This window comes from Poecilia reticulata, chromosome 7 (assembly GCF_904066995.2).
Source record: "Poecilia reticulata chromosome 7, P_reticulata-male-v2, whole genome shotgun sequence".
In the NCBI taxonomy this organism is placed as follows: domain Eukaryota; kingdom Metazoa; phylum Chordata; class Actinopteri; order Cyprinodontiformes; family Poeciliidae; genus Poecilia; species Poecilia reticulata.
The window spans coordinates 10,088,896-10,110,956 of NC_088836.1; the positions used below are offsets into that span (position 1 = coordinate 10,088,896).

The 22,061-nt window shown below is 37.4% G+C and overlaps 1 protein-coding gene across 1 annotated transcript in view; it reads left to right on the forward strand.

Moving 5' to 3' along the window:
- Positions 1 to 22,061, forward strand: part of prkar2aa (protein kinase, cAMP-dependent, regulatory, type II, alpha A) — a 42,796-nt gene that overhangs the window by 3,729 nt on the left and 17,006 nt on the right. The window lies entirely within an intron of this gene.

The window sequence follows — 22,061 nt, forward strand, 5'->3', positions numbered from 1 at the left end:
ATGAGTTAACCATCATCTCTTATGTAAATGTTATTTCAGGTAAAAGTAGCGTTGGCAGATGCTGCAGTCTGGTACAAACAAGATAGATTATGTATTCTGTGTTTATTCTCACACAGTTTGGCTGCTGTCTAACAGCTGTAACCTTAACCGAGAGAAGAGTGAGTGTGTATTCACACATGCGCATCTTCGGTTTCTTCTTGCCTTTGAGTTAATAAGTGAACATGTGTGTGCTTGTTAAGGCACATTGTTGTATTCCGACTTTTTCACACCGGTTCAGATTCCATTCTACTGACGTCACAACGCTCTTGTACCTCTGTGTGCCCTGAATAAACCTCAGCAGTACTCGTACAGCTCATCCAGTAAACGTAGAGTAGATACAGTCATGCTTCAGGAGGAAGCTTTACTCTAAATGCTTGAGGTTACACACATGACCTCCATGGCATTAAGTTATCCAAGCAGGCCTCTGTGTGTGCTGCTCCCAGAGGATTCTGGCTCTGTGGAGGCACACAGGACTGTATATTGAAAGAAATCATGTGCTGTTTGAAAGACGACTGGATTAGCCAATGGATGTGAATATTATAGATCTGCTGAAAACAAATCTTTAAACATAAATATGTGCATTATTAGCTACATTACTTCTTCTTTTAATATTTCAGCATTGTCTATATTTAGTATGTGGAAAGTATTCATAAACTACAAGTTGTATTTCTTTTTGAAAGCAAAACTAAAGCTTATCAGTTCAAAATGGATTGTTTTTTGCTGTTCTACTGTTATGCACGGGCTGGTTACTGGTAAAAATGAATTTAAAAAAAATTTAACTACTATAAGATACTGGGCCCAAACATGCAGTAAAATAATTTAAAAATCTGTTGAAAAATACTATTTACATTAAAAGCCTTCTTAGTGAAGTGGTTTAGAGATAAACATAGGTAGTAGAAATTAACATGCACATTTAATTAGGGTCAAACTGTAAGTATTACATTTAAAAACCTGTACTTTCATAAGCATTTTTTTTACTTTATCAGCTGCCACTGAAACTAAATGACTACATTTTTTTAAAGTGATTAAACTCCTTAGTACTGCAGAACTTTAGCAATTAAGCTAATCACACTCTGCAGCACTCAGTGACACTGCTCTAAGGATCATTGTGTATTAATGAGTATCATCACCTTTCTGTTTTAAATGCATCTCAACAGCTTTATAGTGCATTACCCATCATCAAAAATAAAATGTATATTTCAAACCTATTGTGGCTTTTCTAACCTATTTTGGTTTGAGGTTCCTGAAAGCACGACTGAGATGCTCTCGTTTAGAGGATGAGCGACATCGCTCCCCTTTTAAAGCATGTCAGAGGTATCTAGTGTTGTCTCACAAAGGCTTTCTGTAAGTAGGCCAATCACACTTTTGGGTGTTGACACTTTGTTTAAGAAAGACATAGTTGTTTCGAAATGTTTGAGGCAACTCAGAATCAATTTGCTCTCTGAAAGGTTGTTTGGTTTGAGCTGTGACTGTGTATGATACTTTTTGTTTCGCATTCAAAAATTTTGCCAGTTTTTTTTTTTCCTTCGTAGGCTTCTTACAGTTTTGATGATTCATCACTGTGCTCGTAACCTTTAGATTGCACCGCAGGAAACTGGTGTGTGTGTGAGAGAGAGCGAGCATTGGCTTAATGCTTTATATGTAAATGAAATATATGGGGTTAGTACACTGTAATCTTGAAAGCATGATATCATTTTTTGCATAGATTCTCTTTAGCTCTTGTAGCTTAAAGCTACTGCAGGATCAGTATATAAGCCTAAGCTTAGCAAAAAGGAGGTTTTGTTTTCAGTACAAACTATCAGACTGTCATTATATGCATCACTGTTGCTGATATGGAAAGTTGCCTCATAAGTTACCTGTTCAGTGACTTATCAGAAATCGAAATTCTACCAAGATGAACCAATGAATTTTGCTTTTACAGTATTACATTGTCTTAATTTTGGCACTAAATTGCCTGAAAAACCTGCCATCTCTTTATTCCATGAATTGTTTCCATTGCTTGTGTATTAACTTATTTTAAATAAAATAATCTCCTATTTGTGTTTATGGTGTACTTGAGCTGCAGGGTTATTTTGTGTGTGTTCTAATTTTCTCTATTATTCCAGGCTTTGTTTTATTACTCTTCCCTAATTAAGCTCCCTTAAAAAATTTACGGGCAGGCAAACATTAGCTTGCATGTAATTTGACTTGTAATATATTTTAATACAGTTCTAATTCATTATGTGTGACTGGAACTGACAGAAAAAGATGCAGGACAGCATCATCATTAATTATTGACTAGCATGCTATGCTAGCACACTTAGCTGGCACACTGATGCAGGTTTTAGTTGCTGAGATGCTAAATGTCAGAGTGGTTTGGACATCTTGATCTTAACATCACTAGAAGAGTTTTACTACCTCTTCTAGAAGAAGAGTTGGTAAAAACATGTTATTTGCAACCAATGTCATTATTTGTATTACTTTTGCAATATTACAGTTTCATGTTGTCTTTATACAATGGCGCCCTAATGTCTGCCTTACTTAATATATTTGCAGATTGTATTTTACATTTCTGCTGGCATATGTTTGGCTGGACACTAAAGACTTATTTCAAGAGTAAATGTGTTTGGCTTACAACAGAGTTATAAATATCTTCTTTCCTGAAGAAGGCATACTTAGGAGCACCAGAGCACAGGCACCATGTTTCCATCTTCCTAATATGTTAAGCCTTTTTCTTAGAGCTGGCCTGCGTAGTATCAGTTTAGCAGTGCATGTGTGTCTAGACAAACTCTGAATGAATGGACACCTTTGTGACTGAAAAGACTGCGGCTATTTATAATGAGATAGATGGGGGTGGGAGACGGTGTGTCCCAGTGATGATATTGGAAATGAATTAGATGTGTTTTTATATGAAAGACGGCTGGAATGAAGCAGTGGCTGTTGGAGGAAAAAAATATGTCAATGAGTATTCAGAGAGGCTCTCTGTCTATTAGGAAAACATCTGTGTTGTTTGCAGAACATGACAAAGCCATGCAAATGGATCAGCTACCTAGACAATTAATACCTTTTGTGTAAAAAGGGCTGGGGTTTTTTTTCAGATCACTGGGAAATGTTAACCAACATGATAATGGGGGTTTTTCAAACTATCAGTTGGTATATTTTGCTGTCCGTCTATATTTTTTTTTAAATGCCTCTCAGGTATGTGGTGATTATGCATAAACACTGGTATTTTGAAAGCAGAAGATGCATAACATCCCTAGAAGCCAGCCAAGTGTTTTCTTTTCATTCCAACAGCCCTCTTCCGTCAGTATATGCAAAACTCCACAGATGGTTGGTGTTTATTTTTGACAGCAGACCTTCTCTTACTGGTAAACACTTCAGTAAATAGGCAGATGAGCGTGGATCTGTGAATACAACCCAGACCAAATATTGAACATAAGCAGTTAAAAAAAAAAAAGATAAGAGGATGATTTGTCTTTACTTTATTTTAGATTTTTATACGCTTTATTAAATGTAATTAGATTCCTGTTATTTCTAGGGATTAGTGTGAAAAATCTGCATTCATAGCTTTATTTATTCACAGCTCACTCTGGTCCAAAGTAGTGCAGAAATCCATTAACTGGGAATAATGGTGAAATTGTGACAAATGCAACATGACTGTTTGTATTAATAACGGTAATACAATCTCTTTCAATCATTCCAATCCTACTGCAAGCCTTTATTTAATTTATTTGAGGAAATAAATGTTCACCAAGGACACCTAAATGCTATTGGCTTCTTAAAATCTTCATACCAAATACAGTATTTCATGGTGCAAATGTAAAACAAACTCTTTAGAGCATTGAAGCAAGTGATTGCCATTCTTCACACATGCGCTGGAATCCTTAGGTTTTGATGAGTGGCATGTATGAAAATAACTCTAGACAGTGATGCCCCACAACAACTGACGTACAGTCAATCTGCACAACCTACCAAACCTAAAGTTCAATCCTATATTTAAAGAAACTACCATAGTTATCGTCAGACTTTTAAACTATGCAATATTTAATTGACGTCAAACACTGACTAGCACTTTGCCCTTAACTAATGATAGCCTTTTTTCCTGGTACATTTGTGATCTTTGACTCTTTAGTAGTGATGTGTCGATCATGTTTTTTCCTGCCGATTCTGATTCTGATCACCCATGAGGGCCGATCACCGATACCGATCACATAATTATTTTTTTAATCATAAGCACTACCAGTTACATTATGTGGAAAAAGGAACCATGAAAAAGGAACCGATCACATAATTTATTTATGTTTTTAATCATAAGCACTACCGGTTACATTATGTGGGAAAAGGAGCCATGAATTTACCTTAATTTAGACAAAAACTAGTTTTTAATAACTTTTTCCAAGAAAAAAACAAAACAGACATTGTGCAAATTGTACTGCTATCGGTAATACTATCTTTAACAGACTGATAACATATGAAGGCTCTGAAGAGGCTAAATAATGCAAAAAGTCAAAATAAAACCTCTCAACATTGCCAAAGAAATTCAAGTATAAAACTTAACATTCAAAGGCAAATACAGGATCCATTACAATAAACAATCCTGAGATACTGAATGAAAACTTCCTGTTAGCATGGCGGCTAGCTGATTACTGCTAGTAATTATGCAGAACAAGGAGGAGATCAATTATTTTTTCAGAGATTATCTGTCTCATGTTAGGACAGCGAAAGTTTTAATACGTATGTAAAATGTATTATTTTAAGTTGGATGCCACAGCTTTAAGCAGAGGTTCGGTGTTAGAGTCTCTACCAGGTGGAGCAGAAGCGAAGCTCCGTCTGTCAAATATTACTACCTGTAGCGCGTAGCAGCGGTTCAACAGCGAGAACTGAACCAGCGTCTTACATCGCAGCTCGAAGACTTAAATAATTTTGCGAGTTATTTGTTTAGCTTTCTGACCGTCATGCTAATCCGGGTGAGTGTTTGTAGCTGTGCGCTGCTTTACCTGCTGAAAATGTTTTGTTTTTGTTTTTTTCTTCATCATAACGTCCGAGTTGCTTTTAGCCCCGTTCCGTTTTGTTGATTCAGCCTTTATACCTTAATTACCCAATTATTTTACTTTGACATTGTTGGAAAAATTGAAGACCTTTAGTGAGCTTCATTGTTTTTTCTTATGGACTGCTTCTGCACATGCACAGTAGAGATTAAAACTCAGAGGTAACATCTGTGAGCTTAAAAGGCACCATTACTGTATACAGTTGGGAATCTACATGTGTTTGAATGCATGCATGTGCCTGGTTTGAGTGTAATGCTATGCAACAGGTGACCTGATTAGTATGCAGCAGTGTGTGTGTCCAATGGGTTTGTAGCCTGTTGGTAAATCTTATGCTGCCTAGCTTAGAGACCAGGCTCACTGACAGACTGATGGCTCTAAGGACAGATTAAACTCCTCATACTGACTTTTTTTCTCCTTTTCTTTTTGGAAAAGAGTGACATCTGTCTTTTATACTAAGTAATATCATATCCATTATATATTTGTATTTTCCTTGAGCAACTAGAATTTGCAGGCTACGTTGGAACTGTTTGATTCTGTTAGCTCCAGTCTGACCCTGTGAAAAGGGGGAAAAATAAATGCAACTCTTTTTGAATTAATGGTTTAACCTTAAAGTATAGCATCTACTACATATTTAATGTATAATTTGCCACAGCTGCCAATTCCTTCATTATTTAACAGAGTAGCGATGGGAAGGAAATGCTGGTTATTTTGACCTTCACATTTCAGTGTTGCCCGTTTCCTACCCGACTGAATAAAGTTTGGGTTTGCAGTGAGACGGAGTCATGATTGGACTATCAGCAAGTTGCTAATATTCAAACAGGCGACATTAACTTAAATGCCAGCCACCTTGTTTAATACTTTTATAAGTATAAGTTAACTGACCTGTTTAAATTTATTAAATGGTGTTGTTAAAACCAAGTATGTAGAACTAACTAGACATTAACCACTAACAAGCTGTCACACTTTGAATAAGCGCTTACCTTTTTTTTTTTTTTTTTTTTCTTCCCCTGTCTGGTTGCCTTGCATCCAAAATGACCCCAAACACATTTGTCTTTTTACAGGAAAGGTGGTCAGAATGACTCGTTTCCTGCCATGTCTGTGATGTTACTGGAGTTCTGAACTTGTCAGCAACAGCTCAATATTTTTACTTCTCAGCCAATTCAGTATGCTCTCATACTGGTAGTGGTTTTGGCTTGTCTTTACATTCAGAATGTAAGTAAATCTTAAGCAGCTCCAACAGTTATCTGCTATAAGATCAGTGAACTTAAAGCCTGGATCAATTCAAAGTACCTCTGGGATTTTTTTCATTATTATTTTAATCTATGTAAGTGTTGTATGCTGGCGTTTTTATTGTGATGGTGGGCCACAAGGAAATGATTACTTTGAGCATGTTGTCTCTCAATTAAGTACTTTTGTTCTGTTCACTGTTTAAATGCATAATTTCTTTTCTACCATAAACACAGCTGCAACTTTTTCCTTGCGGTCAGGAGTTCATTAAAGCTGACAGAGCTTCCTGTGCAAGGGGCAAAATTTGAACAATTCCTAAATAAAGGAAGGAGCTAAATAAGATAATTACAAGTAAATAAAACGCAATGCACACAATCATAAATCAACCATGAGAAAAAGGGATGAATCAAATATAGAGGCACGTGAGCTTGTGTTACGTGATGCATATATGTACTGATAAAGATCATTTGAACTTTGTTACTTCCTCATCTTGTTCTTGGGCATCTTTGGTGGAGTTATAAAAAAAATGAGGAAATGGTAGGATGTGACATGCCTTTAGGAGGGAGTCTGCACTGTGCTTCATTGCTCCTTGGAGTGGGCAGGCTTCCTCTTTTCCCAGCAAAACAATATCCCTTCTGAATTGTAAACAATGCAATATTTCTTACTACGCTGAAATGTAGTTGAGCGAAACAGTTGAGCGTAGTAACTTAATTCATTTCTTGGTAGTCATCACCCCACTGTTGGACCCACAAGACTGGTTTGGTTTTATGGTAATCACAAACTTAAGAGTTGCACAAAAATCTAATGATGTTTTTTCCTAATTAAATTCAGCTTCACCTCTATTCAAGGTTTCAAACTGGCCTCCGCCTGACAACCTCCCCACTACACCAACAACCAATCAAATAGGCTAGTTGGGAATATTAATTTCATTAAATAGCGCACTTTTTACACTACCTATATTCACATCATATTATCAAATAAATGTACTTTGCCTGCTCTCATTGAACTAACAGTGAGCAGAATATGATCCCAACAATTCTGTGTAATTTCAGATGCTTCTAATTCTGAAGATGGGTTGTCGATCCATATAGGCTTTGTAATCCTCCACTTGTTTTTTATTCATTTTATTTTGGTTAAAAAACATCTTCTAGGTGAGGAATTATCATCAGGTTTGGTCACTCTAAATATTTTAGACTTTGAAGAGGTGCAAAAGCTTTTTGGATCTTCCAGAGGTGAAATTGTTTAACACCGACAGGAAGACGTAAACAAGTGGAGCAACTGAGAGTTTGTCTGTTCTTATTTCAGAATAAGTTTCAAACATAGATATGACGAAGAATGACTGCCAGTTAAAATGTTTATTATTCTGTGGACTCACTTTCACTTATGTATTCACCCCCAAAAAAGCCATTTCTAAATAAAAATGTACAATTTTCTTTTTTTTTTAACATAACTAAATAAAATATAAAGGTTTAGATTTTAAAGTGTGAAATAAAACTCATCTTCCAGCTTTACAAAAATAAACTGAATGGAAAACCTTGTTTATGCATTTACATAATGTGGACATTGATGAGATTACACTGGGAATAAACAAAAATCTGTTCAGTCATGACTGAATGAAATGAAAATGCTGTTTACATGAGGCATTTGCAGGGTTTTTCACATTTCTTTCCATCTGTAACGTCTCCAGCCCAATCCTTCTTATCTTTACAAACCTTGGAACAAGGGGCTTCATTTGTTGTTCTGACTTGCACCCAAATCTTTTCGTACAGCACCTTTTCTGCTCAGGTTGAGGACCTGCACCGTAGAACAGCTGTGAGTGTTTGAAAATGGCACAAATATCAATATAACGAGGTATAAAGCAGGCGAGCTCTGTTACTGAACATGATTGTGTTTGAATATTCTTTGATTGCTTAATTTAAACCTGATCTTATTTAAGCAAAGGTTTGCAGAAAATATTGTGAACATGGCAGTCTCCTGTGTAGAATTATTGTGTGTATGAATAGTTGTGTGCATGTAAACATACCTACTGAGAGAGATGGCATTTAAAAGATGAGGGAAAGAGCCAGAGCAAATGGCAGCACTGCTTTAGTTCTGTCCAAACTAGCATGCTAAAAAGCAATCTCAAATAAGAATAAAATGAAACATCTTCGACAGTATGTCTAATTATAAAGCGGGTACTAAAGAAACATTACTCGCTTAAAAATATGTAGACGTATTATCCTAACAGATATTGTTCAAAGAGAATTCATGATCATACACTCAAACTAATCTTTGCTCCCTGGTGCTCATAGAGAAAAATCCAGAACCCCTGAGGTTGAGTGTCATTGTGTTTGCATAAAGAAGCTGATTTTGATTTGACAAGCCAAATCTTTTCAATCTCATTAAATGCTCGAGATCTTGTAAGCTAGATAGAATGCAGAGCAAAATCAAGCAGTGGATTAAGAATACTTTAACCTTATATCGATCAGTTTGTTTTTAATTAAAATTGACTGCTCAGTCATCACAGAGGCTTTTACAGTTGATGAACTGACTGCAAGCAGTTGTTTGTGTTTTCCACGGAGTGTCAGATAAGCTTGAATTCACTCGGGGTTTAGGGTTATTCAGTGGCAAAGCGTTCATTCTTATCTTCAGCCCCGTGCTCCGGCAGAAAAGCCTCTAAAAATGGGTCACACAAACACATGTAGTTTGTCCTCCATTGTTGTTGAGTTGTTTGTCTATTTCTTAATACTTCCAGAGATAAGCCATGTGTGAGCCATGTGTGACATTTTCTCTCAAGGCCTGTGCATTCCTGGGTGTTTAATTAATAAAAAAAATCCATCACTCTCTTGTCCTGTTGGCCTTCAACCCACCTATGTCACATTTGTCCCCTGGTACTTGCTTTGCATGTGTCTGTCTTGGTGCAAAGCCCCAATCTCATTAGACCAGATGGCTTAGAGGGAAGATGTTATTAGGCCGGTTTAGCTGAATGCCTTCAGCAGGGTAAGAAAGATTTGACAAAAAGAGGAGAGAAGACAAGAAAGCATGAATGAGAAGAAGAAACTAAATGAATGTGGAAGCTAGATATGCAGTTAACCAGATATTGCCAGATTTGTGTAAACTGTAAACATTTTTTTCAGAGAACAGTTAAATACTCGGCACATGTGTTAAAATGCTTGACAACTAGCTGTTCTTAAGCCATTAGTCAAATTATGTTGAAACATTAGAACAATACATATATTTTAGTATTTTGTTCAGGAGCCTTGAGCTGAGTAATAAACTTTCTTCATGTGGTAACGGCAGAAGCTTACTGGCATGACAGATAAATGGTTTCCTGCTGAATTGGTTATTAGACCAGTCAAAAGGATGGTGGTAGACCTATTTACAGGAGCAATTTGGGTAGCATGAATTAGTCTGACAGGTTTCCAAGTAAACTTTAAGAGAACTCTAGTTGGCCCAGCTTATATAGAGTTAAAAATTGATTCTGTTAATGATATTCTGACTGAAGTTGTGTTTTCCAGAAGTTACTACGAAAACACATAATGGGAATGATGGCAAGGACTTTTAATTCTTTATACATGACTAATGTCACAATGAATCTTGGACTGAAAGTCCATGGCAGACTGGGCGCAGTAAGTATGGAGTCTACCTGACTGCAGGGTTTCCCCCAGTGTATTATAGGCCTGGCGGCCCGCCATGCTTTACTAGCGCCACCGTCAGGCTAAGCCTTTCTTGTTTATTTATTTTTTTTGTAGGAAAATAAAATAAAATAAAAAATCGCCTTTTCTTTAAGCCGGATTGCTCTGTTGCTCTGAGCGTTTCACTATCATAGCAGATTTATTCCTAAAAGATATGTTTATAGAAGATATATTTATAGTTTATGCATTTAAACCATTTAAACCCACTGCGTTAGCTCTGGTTGCGCAGCTCTACGTGAACCGCAGGAATATCTTGTAGTCGTGCTTTGAGGAGCGGTGAGAATGATGTATATTTGTGAACAAAACATTATGCGACGTTTACATCTCAACACGCTGCCCAGCGTTTGGCCCCGTCTTCCCGATAAAGTTTAGGTCTGTGTTCCTGGTTAGCCGGTGCGTTAGTGGTTAACGACCCAGTGCTAATCACTCATTGTGCAGGTTTAACCCGGTGAGGAGCTTTTGCGCTCTCCTCGCAGTCATGCATCACGCTGATTTTATATTATTTTATTATTATTACTAGTATTATTTTTCCGGTTACACTAAGCACCAAAGCCGTATCAAATGTTTTGCCCAAATAGTCAGAGTTAATGCGCGCGGCCACCGGACATCTGAAAAACTCGTCCAGAAACTCGACCAATCAATCAAATTTTATTTGTATAGCACATTTCAGCAGCAAGCATTTCAAAGTGCTTTACATCAATAAACACAAAAATTCTGAGTTTTGCAACATTGAATAAACAATAAAAAAACTAAATAATTTCTGTGTTCCCTTGTAAAAAGCTCTAGAGACACGAAATGAAAGAGCTACTAAAGCCACATTAGCAGCATTGAATTAAATCTCCCATTTGTTGCGCATCTCTACTCAGTGCAGCGGATTACTATATCATGCAGGGCCGGTCCAAGGGTGTATGAGGCCTGGAGCAGAATCTGACTTGGGGGCCCTTTTTGTTGATAAAAACATCAGCACCTCTAACAGCTTCTGTGTTGGATTTAGTGAAATCTAGGACAGGGGGAGTAGTTTAACCTAAAAAGCAATAAATTATAACTGCAGCTTAATCATTTGTATTTGTGAACAAACGGAGCTGAAACTCAAAGATTAAACTCACAGCATCAGATTGTAGCTGTGGCAACAAACCAATCTGACTATGAATATTGTTCTTTGAACTTCTACAAAGTAAACTTGCCAGCTCCTTAAAATCTTACATATAAATGTTAAATAATTTAAAGTCTTTTAATTTATATACGCTGAAACCATTATGTCCAATTTAGCAGCAATGATAATCTCATTGCTGGTCTATGTTAAAATATTAGCATTTATGGGGCCCCTGAAGCTCTGGGGGACCTGATGGAGCCGCTGACTTAATTTGGATTTAACAGAAGTGGACATAATTTATATTTATTTTAATTGTATTTTTTGATTAGTTGTTTTTAAGACTAGTTGTGGGTTTATATAGCAGTTCACTGACTATGTTTTCCCATAACATATAATTACCCAGTGATATTTTTACTTTTATTGTCTACTTAACATCTTTTAATACAAAAACACGGTGGACCGCCTCGGCGCCCTGACCACCGGGCTTAGCAAGTTTTCTGGGGGAAACCCTGTGACTGTTTAACATAATATTGGTACATAGAATGTGAATGTATCATACGGCTTTGAGAGGTTGTTGCATAGCTTTGCGATTGGGATATTAAACATACTGATACCACAATGGCGATGTTATGCAGCTCTGGTGGCTTACGTAGCCTTTTGATTGACTTTTAACAAAGCTGAAAGATGATCATTACGAATTAGCTGTTTGTTTGTTTTTTACTCCTTTTTTATGGAAATTAAAAATGGAATTGTAAATATAAACTTTAAGAAAATGCTTTTATGGATTGAGCAGCAGAGTAGAATATGTGGGTTGTGCGCTCATGAAAAACGTAGCCAAATCCTTTCCAAATGCCAAACTGCTCATTCTGCTACTGTCTTCTCATTGGTGTCTTTCTTTGGATTGGGGGATTGAAGAATTACTGGGAATGGAAAACCCATGCACAACCCCGACATCCTGGCACCTGCTCTTCATGCTGGCCACCAGCTTGGTCGCACACTGCTGTGGGATGGCATCCAATTTTCTCAACCAGCATGTTGCGAGTCAGTCAGCAGGGTTATGTTGAAAACTCTGGCATGAAGAGCACACCCAAGCTGATCCGAAAAGCGTCGAAAGACAAAGATCGGGCAAACTTAAATATCCTTGCTTTTTGGTTTCAAGTGGTTCTCATTGGGATTTGCGTACGCTGATGGCTTTGTAGATCTGTGAACCAACACAGTCAAGGTCACTGTAGTGACAACAGTCCTTGAAACCAGTTTCAGCCCATTTCTGCTGGTAGTAGCTGTGATAGGCGGTGGCCTCATTTTCTGATGGTTCAGATAACGAGTGAAAGGGTTCTGTGAACTACTAGATGCCTCCAAACATTCCCCTTCTGTAAATTTCAGTATCGTCACAGATTTTCTCAGTGTTGCAGTTTTGATTTATATTTGTTTTTTGTTTTTTTCATATTGGCTTTTTTTTTTTTTTTTCCTGATCAACTACAATTGTCGGTTGTTTCCCAAGTATGTTGTATACCCAAATCATTATGCATATTCCTTTTCTCAAAGTACCAGTCCATAGTCAAGATGCTGGCCCTTTACCAGGATAGCTCAATATGGGAAACTGTTTCACTTCCTGTTTGCTTTGCCTCCCTGTAATAAAAAGATAGATGTTGGGACTTTTCATGTAAAAATTGCCTTTGCCTTAATGATTCATCTCCAGTGCACAAGCTTTCTTAGTCAGAGTATAGTTTCAGTCTTTCTTCATGAAAATTTTTTATTTTGCAAGCTATTGATTGCTGGAGCTGAAATTTGCCACAAAAGAAAAACCTGGAACATCATGGGGCCATGAATCCTGCAGATCTACAGATTTGTGTCTCATTCTTCAGATGACTGATAGGAGTTAAGTGGTTCTTCTAGTTTTTAATTGTGCACGTTTTCACTGATGATGTTGAGGATTTTGGCAGATGGCTTAAACAAACTTTAGACTGGTCTAAATGATTTTAGTTGAAAGGGAACTCATGTGGTTTTTGGGGGCATAACCAGTCATCAGCAACCAAGGCGGCTTTAAACTTACAGAAATAAAATGCGAGGCAAATATTTAGATCTTTTTTTATCTTCAAAGGTAAAGTCATGCACAGAAAGCTCTGCACTCTGCATGTTTCTCAGCAGCAGAACAAGTTCAAATTACACCATGCATCAGCTTTGACGTCAATATATTAAGCAGTCATCAGCAACCAGTGCCTACCGGTTCCTCCACACATTAGTTACTTCTGGGAATCTTTCTGGCCAGCGACTTCTGAATGAAGGAAAAAAAAAACAACGTATTTCCCCCTGAGTAAATAAGGCTGGGAAACTAGATTTGAAACAAGCCACAGTTTAGATTCTGCTTTTGTTATAAGTCATAGCTGGCACCAGGGAGAGGTAATTATCTAAGCATTTGCTAGTATCATATACTTTTTTTTAGAAATAATTCTCATAATAATGATTTTATAGTGACAATCCTATGCCATGATGGCTGGAAACCAAATTTTTTTATTAACCTTTTTATCATTATAGCAAAACACATACCACACTGTATGGTAGTAAATGTTTTCAGTCTATTTCTAGAAGAAAATAACAATTACTACAATATTAGTGCTTTAAAATCTTTTTATAAAATTATATGTTAAAACTGAGTAAGATGAATTCTAGTAACCATCTAGATCAGGGGTGGGCAATCCTGGTCCTCGAGGGCCGGTGTCCTGCAACTCTTAGACATCCCTGGTTTGTTGATGTCTCCCTGGTCCAGCACACTTGAATCCAACAGTTGAATCACCTCCTAAGTGCAGTCAGGTTCTCCAGAGTCCTGCTAATGACCTCATTATTTGACTCAGGTGTGATGAAGTAGAGATGCATCTAAAAGTTGCAGGAGACCGGTGCTTGAGGCCTGGAGTTTCCCACCCCTGATCTAGATTTTAAGGTTTAGAATATGGAGTTATTTACGGAATGAGAGATGGGTGGTTTGCATTTCAAGGATTGGGGTTTAGGTGAAGACTACAGGTTGGGCATTCTTATTTTGATGTTATGTGAATTTCTGTGTTTTTCATTATTTTCTGAAAATATAAATGCAGAAAAACACATCTGTTTGTTTCTTTCCTCTCCATACTTCTAACCTGGTGAACGTAAAGGGAACGGCAGCATATTATCGGAGTGGGGATTTCCACGGACGATAAATGTCTTCTCATGATGCTCTAAAATGCTTCAACAGAGACTCCTAATGATGGGAATACATGTTTATGATGCTAAACCCTAATCAGGAGGTAGCTGCTGTACCAAAAAACATGTAGACGTCAAGTACCATAAAGTTTTATAGTGACAACAAAAGTGTCCAGTAACCGTAAATGAAAAGTAAGCCGATTGTTGCTTTCCTGTTTGTAGCCAAAAGCTGTTTCTCTCTGACTTTTTTTTTTTTTTTTTTAACAGAGTGAAGTTCTTGTCTTGTGAACATGTTTTAGTTTGGTGAGAATTGCAGAAAGGGGAAAGGAATAATTTCCCTCTTTTTTTTTAAGCAGCAGATTGGCTTAACTTTTCAACTCAACTGACATAATTTACCAGCTGTAATTTTTTATTCCCCCCCCACTTCCAGTTTTTTTCCCCACTGTTTTGGTCAGTGGATCCTAATGTTAAACTGAGTACACAATCTATTAGTAATAAATATAGAGTAAGAACAGGGCCTGTCAGGCTCAAAGTGGGTTAAATTACATCACCAAGAGTTGAAGTGCAATGAAAGCAATGCTGCCCAGCTATAAGCAGGCCAGAGTTACTTCCTTTTAAGGGCTTAAGTTTCAGCGAGTTTGCGATGAGAGGGTTGAAACACTGGGAAAGTAGATTGAGTCACATATGGGACAAGGGGAAAAGTTTTAATAGGAATCTTGCATATTGAGTTCTAAGAAGAGAAATGCTTAGGGTTAGTGGGAAGCTGAAACTTTGGATAAAACAGTAACTTCACATGATGAGCAGTATGAGAATAACAATGAGTTCCTGATGAATGAGAAAATGCTTTTGAGTTTCAGCTTTAGCCTTTTTAAAGCTCCTCTACATTGTCACCTCGAACATAAAGTTCAATGTAACCCTTTAACTGACTATTTGTTTGAAAGCTTCTTGACATAATTATCATTGAAGTATTCGTTCTAATAACTAAGTTAGTGTTTGTTTTTTTTTTTGTTTTGTTTTAGAGGTTAAAAATGTTTGAACGCTTGGGTAAATATTCTAAAACGGAAATAAACTTTTAATTTAAAAACCTCCAAGTCTTTTAATAATATTTGCAAATATCAGGGCTGTTCAGTTATGGGGAAGAAATAATTACTATTTTTGTGAATAATACAATCACAATTTTACATAATTGCTAATTGAGTTTGAAAACCTTTTTATGCACTATAAAAAACACAGGCAAAAACTATTGTGGAACAGTAATTACTGTTTGTTGATACAATTTTCTGTAATTGATTGGAGCCAAAATTGAAATGCAGATTTGATTAATTGCCCTGCCCTCTCATTTAATAAACCACAAGCTTTTTTTTTTTTTTTTTTTAGTATTTATTTTGTCTGATATGGTAATTGAAACATATTCAAAAGTTATCTTTTTGGTATTGTTGCCTGAACAGCTTTGGGAAAACTGATGTCTTCAACAACCTGAGCGATTCCAGTGTTTTGCGTTGGGCTCTTTAAACTGTGACAAAAATAAACAAAAGCACATTACTCTACTTTATATATCAACCTTACTCCGGTGACATCTTTTCTCAGCTGACTCTTGTCTGTCTCTGACGGCACACAATAAATTCCTCTAGCAGCAACAAACTTGACTGTAAAACACAATCACATTGACATCCCAGATACTGGATAAGCATTCAGCTCCTCCAGCTTGTGCTCAGTCCATGTAGTAAAGCTTCAATTTGCAAGAGGCAATAATTGGCATGTTGTTTGACACTCATAATTTGACTGTGGTATGACGCACTGCAGCCTGAAGACACACGTCAGCAGACCTGATGCCTGCATGGCACTACATATTTTACCTAGAATGATACAAAAGATGCCATCAGGATGATTATCTGCAGTCTATCTCTTGTATGACAAAAACAGTTTGGAAATGGATAAAAAGATACCCGTCCTTTCTACTGTGTGTGTCCAGTTTGGGTGAATTGGTTTTATTTGATGTAATATGGCTATAAAAGGCTTGAACTTAAAGTATTGAGAAAGACAACATAATCTTTTAAATGCATCATTACCCCACTGGAACAAGACTTTTTTTTTGTGGGGGGGGGGGGTATTTAAAGCTAGATTTGACTGTCCCCTCTACAAGGACATGATGTACTGATTATAAAAAAGTTAAATTGTGTTTCAGAAAAGAAGCATTTTTATATAACTCCACAGTGAGGTTTCTAGTTCTTTAATCTACCTTTTGTCTTCTATATTATCAGTTTGTCAGTTTTGTAAAAAAAAAAAAAAAATCACAAACCTTTATTATGGAAAGAAAATAACGCATTCAGTTTCTATGCACCACAAATCTGGGAGAAAGTTCCATAAAATGGCAAAGATGCTGAAACACTGACTTCCTTTAACTCGAGGCTAGTAGCACATCAGCCGTGTAAAACAAAGTACACAGATGTTCATTTAGAATCACTAAAATGAACACAGAAGAACCAAAAAAAAAAAAAAGTTTTAGGATTGGTCATTTTGAATTTCAGTCCATGGTGAAAAAGCTGAGTTGCCTCTTACTGTATGTCTCTTCAACAATTCTTTTTGTACCGTCTGAGAGGAAGTATCGTATTGTGCCAGAGTCAAACATTCAAATAATGGCGGAAAACAAAAATCCCTTTGTTTTTGTTTTTTTCCCCCCGTTTTGTTTTTTCCTGTTCAGACTCCGCACGCATGCATCGCTAGGGCAATATTCAAGGGGGAATTGGGACTTCATTGCATGTGTGGGTGTACAAACTGAAGCTGAAGCTGATGGGTTTTCTGCGTTTCTAGTTGTCTTCCATTTGCTGTGTTTTGTGAGCCTGCACATGTCTCACGCTGTTTGTGTTTGCTGACCTCACTGTGTGCCCAGATGAAGGATGCAGTTGTTGTTTTTTTGAGGGAGTTAGACTTGTTGGGACATCCAAGGCTGCTTGCACTGGAGGAGAAGTAACACATGGGGGGGAGTTCCTTGAAACATATCTCTCCCTGTTGTTATCATTTGGGCCTTGAGGCTGATTTGGGGGTGAGGGGAGGTGGGTGAACAGAGGTGGGAGAGCTGGAAGAAGAAATGTGGAGGGGGCAAGTTGCAGTTTAGGGATAAATTAGACATTTGTGACTTTGAAATGTATTAGTTGCAGAAACTCTTGCATTTAGTTGGAAGCAATAAAAACATCAATACCCTTTCTTTTTTTGTTTGTTTTTTAAGTCAAAACCTTCCACATGGAGCTGTAGCTCTGCACTTTAGAACAGGAAGTTTACTCGTAAATACTCGGGTCTGGTGGAAAATGATGATGATACCCCTTTTTTGTGACATGCCAAACGCATACGGGCTCAATATTTTGACAGGCTCTGTAATCTATCAATTACATCCAAAGCAACGGTGAGACAGATTCACAGGCTCGTAAACGGGCCTGCTGAAGAGAAACGAGGTTGAATGGAAAGACTAGACTCTCATTTAAACACTTTGCTATGATGTATAATTAGAAGCATTTGGAGAAGGATTTCCATGTGCAGGTGTGCTGCAGTGGTGCCTAACACTGAGATGCTAAAAACTCAGTGTATGATGTGAGACTACTAAATGTTAAGGATTAGTAATTTGATTAAAAGATGCACAAAATCATGTCTCTTTCAAAGTTTTAAATATTTTTTAGTTTTTTATTTCACTACCAGAAAAACATTTATTTGTGAACATGAAGTAACAAAAACAAAAAAATTCAGTTGAATAAATGAATGGCTCCAAAAGGTTGACTCGCTGCCAAATTTCTGTTCCAGACTAGTCTGTTTAAAAGCTTTTTTAGCCTTTCACTGTTTCTATTCCAGGAAGTAGAATAGTTGTAGGAAAATCAGGGGGGTGTAAGTTACAGCAGGTTGGTAAAAAATTAAAAAAGGTTAAGCTGTTGTTATATATTTTATTATTTTGCCCCCTCAAAGCCAGTCTTTGCTTTCTCAATACACATTAAGTTTTTTTTCCAGATTGAATCTTTCTTTCCTTTCTCATCCATCTTCACTCACTTTGTCAAGGGAAATTATTAAATGTAATTTTTTTGTCTCAAGTACCGCAGCCACATTCATCCCCTTCAGCCAGCTATATGAGCTATTGACGGACAAGGCCGACAGTCTCACAATTAGAAGGACTGAAAGATAAATCAATGGGAAATGCCAAGCAGAGATAGTTCAATTGCTCTCTTTTCGTTCCCATGGGTTTTTGTCTCTCCTGCCTCGTTTTCAACATTTCTTTTTTTTTTTTTTGAGTGTGTAATTACATAAAAGTGACAAGAAAAATGGGCTTTGTCATTTTTCTCCCATCTTTTCCATATTTTTGGGTTCATGTAATGGCTTAATTCTCATTTCTTATCACTATGTCCCTATACGTCTTTTTTTTTTCTTTTTTTTTGTCAGCGATTGTTGTAGAACTCACACTTCTGCCCCTTCTGGTCTAATTGTTTCCCCCTCTGGTTCTTCTTCTGTCGTTCCTTTCTTCTTTTCTTTGCTCCTAATTTTTTTCACTGCTGTTAATGCTGCCATAACACCCAGTGGGTGTGTATAGGGAGGATGGACAGACCGTGTATGTGTGAAGGACAGGAAGGGTGATCTTCCACTTATCACTAGCTGGATAGAAAAGGGGGATGGATGGTTACTGGGGGGGCTGGAGAGGGAGGTGAAAGGGACTGTGTTGTTATGGTGATGAGAGATCCTCTTTGTGTTTGGTTGCCAAGGCAACTTCAGTCACACTCTTCATACAGCCACCACTACTACCCCATCACACTCCGAACCCTATCAGCCACATGACTGCAGGAAGAGCACTTCACACGTTACACACTCGGACTCCTGCACCCACACAGTCTGTGTGTACACACACACACACACACACACACACACACACACACGCACACATCCCTTTGTTTTATGTCCAGCTGCCCGGCAAAATTGACATATAAGGAGATGGAGATGAAAGTTAAATACTATGATGTATATGAGGTGTGGCGTACTTATCCATCATTTACATCAAGTCGCCAGACATAATTCCCCCCAATGGTGGATCAGCTGAGTGCAGTGGGATGAGTTTGTAGTCGACTTTGAGACTTACTCGGTTATACTTTTTAACTGTATTTTTGATTCTATGACAACAATGAGACAAATAAAGCAGAAAGCATGCTAGTGTGCTTATGTACGCTAATGTATTGGTGTTATTCTATTTAGTGGACAATAAGCTGCTGCTAAACTTTGAAGAAACTGAGCAAGGTGAGCCCACCAACGAGCTAAAAGAGCATTAGGTTGTCCTGTTACCAAGACAACTCAATGTACTTCACGTCTTCAGTGTTCAAGAAGCGATCTGGATCATTTGTCAATTAGTGAGCTGCAACAGCCGGGACTCCCATTTTGCCAGTCAACATATCTGTACACTTTGTTACTTTAACATAACCAATGAGGACAGTAGAGCCAGATTTTGGTTGGTTTTGCCTGTGAGTTGTTAGTATAGCTGGTCTTAATAAACTGGAGCCTGTGAGAATGCGCTCCTCTGTTTTGTCTGTTTTGTTGTTGCATATCTTTTGCCTCACAAACACACACACACCCTACCCCACAGCAAAGGGAAGGTCGGGGAATATTAATGAAGTAGAACAGCTGGTTTGCATGTGTTAGGCTGTGAACACTGGTTGCACAATGTATAGTAAATGTATTATTAATGGAATGACAACATTCATAATGTCAATATTGCCAAGAACTGCGTAGAGTATAATTAATATAGTATAGTTAATTAATATATTTGCTGATGCTTGTTTAATGCTGCAGGAAATGTTGAAGGAAGCTAGAGCTGCCACAATTCAGTTTGGGTTAGATTTTTTTTGAGTCACAATTTGTGTTGTTTTAAACTCTTGTGTTGAGTTTATAATAAAAAGTACACAAGTAGATTTAAGCCCTCTGGATAATTTTTGGACATTTATGTTCTTGCCTGTATAAACAGAAATATGTTAACATGAAAAAGAAATATCTGAAAATAAAGCAGTAGGACAATAATACTTGACATTACATTATTGATATCAATATTGAAGTGCATGTTACTGCATTCCTTACAACAGAAATATTCTCTGTGTACACGGTGTGCTTATTCATTTATTACACATCTTTACTTGCAGAGCTTTTCTCAATTCCCAGTGTCACAGTGACAGTGATGAGACGGTCAAGGACTTCCTCACGTTCCTCATCAGAAAGAAAGGGCCAGGCCTCGAAGCGTCGGTCTAGAGCTGAGGGTGTGGAGAGTTCAGCCTTCAAGCTCATGTACCTTGAAATAAAAATAAAATTTTAATAAATATTATTTTCTTACAATCCTGAATTTTTTCCAGGATCGTAAAGATGATTGTGTACAGGGAAAAGAAAGTCCTGATTATATAAACATTAAACACCTTTTCTGAAGATCAAGTTGTACAGGTTGTACACTGACGGGACGTACCATGTTACCAACATTATTGGTGACAATTGCAGGCACTTTCTCCATTAATCCCCATTAATTCATTACTTCTGTCAACAATTTTGCTATATTGCTCTCTGTGTAGCTTTTGTGCAGGGCTTGGTCCCCAGGACATTTGACTCTTCACAAATGTAATGAGAAGAGACAGTCATGTAGGGGTCAGTTGCTCTGAAAGTCCAACCATCGCATCATCTTCTTAAAAAAACTTTTTTTTGTTCTATAACACTTTGCAATCGCAGGTGCTTGCATATGAACACCACAACTGACGCCCTAGTTAATCAGAGCATTTTTCTGAATTATTACTCAATTGGAAAATATTATATTGTCGTGCATTGAATAGATATTTTAAACACTCTAAAGGGGACGATGAAGATATTCTGGTGAAGTCATTAAAGAGCTACAATAGCACATAAAGACAGCTTCAACTTTTCAGTAAAAACCATGTTTTGTTTTGTTTTTTTCTCCTTTTTTTTATTGCACATTTGACTTGTATCATGCAGCAAAGCCATTGTGGTGTGGAGATTCTAGGAGAATGTCTCTAGCAGACCTAAATATTTCTGTTATGAGCCATAATCAAATTTAATATTATATGGTTTCCATCCCCTTTTGACCCTGTGAAAAGACAACAAGGCCTCTGACAGGGCTTCTCTGTTTCAGTTAAACACCGCACAATCCTGCACTGCATGACTATCAGTGTCACATGCCTAAACAAATATCACATGGACAATGCTACCTAAAACACAAACAGCAACAAGATGGAGATAAACATTGGTTGTTCATATCAGACCAGTTTTATTTATGGCAACGTTGCCAGTTTGTGATACTAGCAACAGATGATATGGATGGATGTTAAAGCAGGATAATAAATTCTGCCCACTGTTGAAGCCTAGCACTATGGCAGAATGACTAAAGTAATGCAGCTGGCTAATCCTGAATATCTGGTGTGCGTGTCTGTGTGTGAGAGACGGTTAACACGTTTATGCAAATGGGGTTGAAAAAGCTCCAGGTTTTTGATTTTTTTTTTCTGTGTATGAAAGCTAATCTAGTTGATTATAGCGCCATTTTTAGAAATTCACAAATTATATGAATTTTTGTGTTTAATACACATTTGTGTGTGAATAAGTAACCTGGCCTCTCCTGTGGCTTTTTCTTTTTATTGATGATGGTCTCCTGAGAGTAGTGTGTTGATCTTTGACCTCATTCTCAGATAACTGCAGGACGGTATTGTGTGTGTGTGTGAATACCCCCTTAGTCTCCTAACAGCCTAGATCTAATGGACTCTGACACTGAGCTATGAAGAGAGTGAGTGACGCACAGTGTGTGAGTGTGTATTTATGTGT